Below are 1,857 nucleotides of genomic sequence, written 5' to 3'. Positions count from 1 at the left end.
GCTCAAATTGATATGGCAATATTGACGCCATCGTTAACTATACCTGAGCAGACTTAACTTGCTGATTTGGTAAGGGGCGTGGCAGTACTGAAACACTGTCTAAGCTGTTCGCCAATCACAACACACTGGGACAGCGAACCAAACACAACGCATTTTGTTTTTCGGAAGGCGGACCTTCATCAAAGCCGGAACTAATCAAGCCGTTTGTGCCAGGCTGGGGAGAAAGGTATTGTAATAATGTAAATTATGTGAAAAATAATGCGTTTTTCGAACCACCAAGCATGAGAGCATGTTCTAGTACACCCCCAAAACAAAATCAAGACTTTGTAAAAGAGCATAATAGGACCCCTTTAACGTAAAGTAGATAAATTATGAAACATATAATTAAATTGCATTGCATATAAAACTGAAGCTATCTTTTTATATTAAATGTTAAAGCAATTACCTTATTCTATTATTTGATGAGTGTTCGTTTCAAACGGGTGAGTCAGTGAAGACGTCTGCAGGTGTGGAGAGACTTTATTTCTATTTTAACTATACACACAAGTGCAGGTGAGGAGGTGGGAAGTGGGTGAATTTTACAGATTTGACCCAGCGGTTGGGTTAAATGTTTAACCCAACCTTCTGGGTAGTAACCCAGCTGCTGGGTCAAAACAGCCCAATTGCTGGGTTTGTCCCTATTTTACCCAGCACTGGGTTGTATTTAACCCAGCATTTTTTAGAGTGCATGTGGATGGATTTGATATGAATTTTATAATTTATCTTTGAATAAGCAAAGTTGAGCCAAAGCATCTGACAGTTGAATTTTGATCTTTTATTTTTATTTATTTATTTATTTGTAGTCTTTCACCTTTTAAGTTGTTTTCAATAAAAAGCCACATATGACGTTTGGAAAAAAAGGTTATGAAGTCACGCAAAGAATATGTGTCTTTCTATAGATGAACTCCAGTAGCATCATACCCCCAAAACAGCCTTTGTCTCTTATTGTAAAGATTCCCTCACTTACATAATCAGGATATTTGACACTCTCTGATCCTTCATAAAACATCCACCAGGAGAGACAGACAAGGCTTACATCGCCAACACATTTTCTTTGACTATTTGTGTCCTGTTTTCTAATAATGCTAGTGACGGTATGTTTTTGAGGTTTGAGTTTTCACAAATAAAACTGTAAAATGCTGGTAAAGCTGCTTTCAAAGAAGCTCTTATATGAAGTTCATGTATTCCTGTCCTCATATGGTGAGGAAACAGGCGCTGAAAACACCACAAATGTCACGTGTGCTTCAGTATCTTTGTAGTAAACAAAACCACGCGTCTGCGCCATTCATACACACAGAACATGCAGTAATAATATATAAATAGTATTTTTGCGTTTTAATATTCACCTACACCAATCCACATCGCGATTTCAGTAGGTGTATCCAGGTTTCGTCGCGCTAATCCGAGCTTTACAATCACTATGTTCCATCAGTGCTGAGTCATTTGCTGGACGCAGGAAACGTCATAATGTGAATCATGCATGAATTGAATGGGGCCCGAGGAAGAGCTGAATCCAGCCAGTGAAAGAACATCCCTAGTTTCCAGAATGACTCGTGTGACTTTAAACTGAGATGAAGGAGGATTTAGTGACGGAGGCAGCTGGAATTCAGTTTGTCTCACTGGAAATATTCAATGTTAAACAATAAATAAATTAAGCGGTGTTTGCATTATTTAGTGTCATGTGTGTTTTATATTTAGTGTATTTCACAGTGCGCCTTGCAATGCGTATGTTTGTTTTTACATACATATATAAAATGCTGCCTGTGATGAGTTTTGATTCATCGTGTCTTTCTCATCACATCTGTACATTTCACAGAG

This window comes from Sinocyclocheilus rhinocerous, unplaced genomic scaffold, assembly GCF_001515625.1.
Source record: "Sinocyclocheilus rhinocerous isolate Xijiao unplaced genomic scaffold, SAMN03320098_v1.1 scaffold207, whole genome shotgun sequence".
NCBI lineage: Eukaryota > Metazoa > Chordata > Actinopteri > Cypriniformes > Cyprinidae > Sinocyclocheilus > Sinocyclocheilus rhinocerous.
This window is presented reverse-complemented; position numbering follows the sequence as displayed.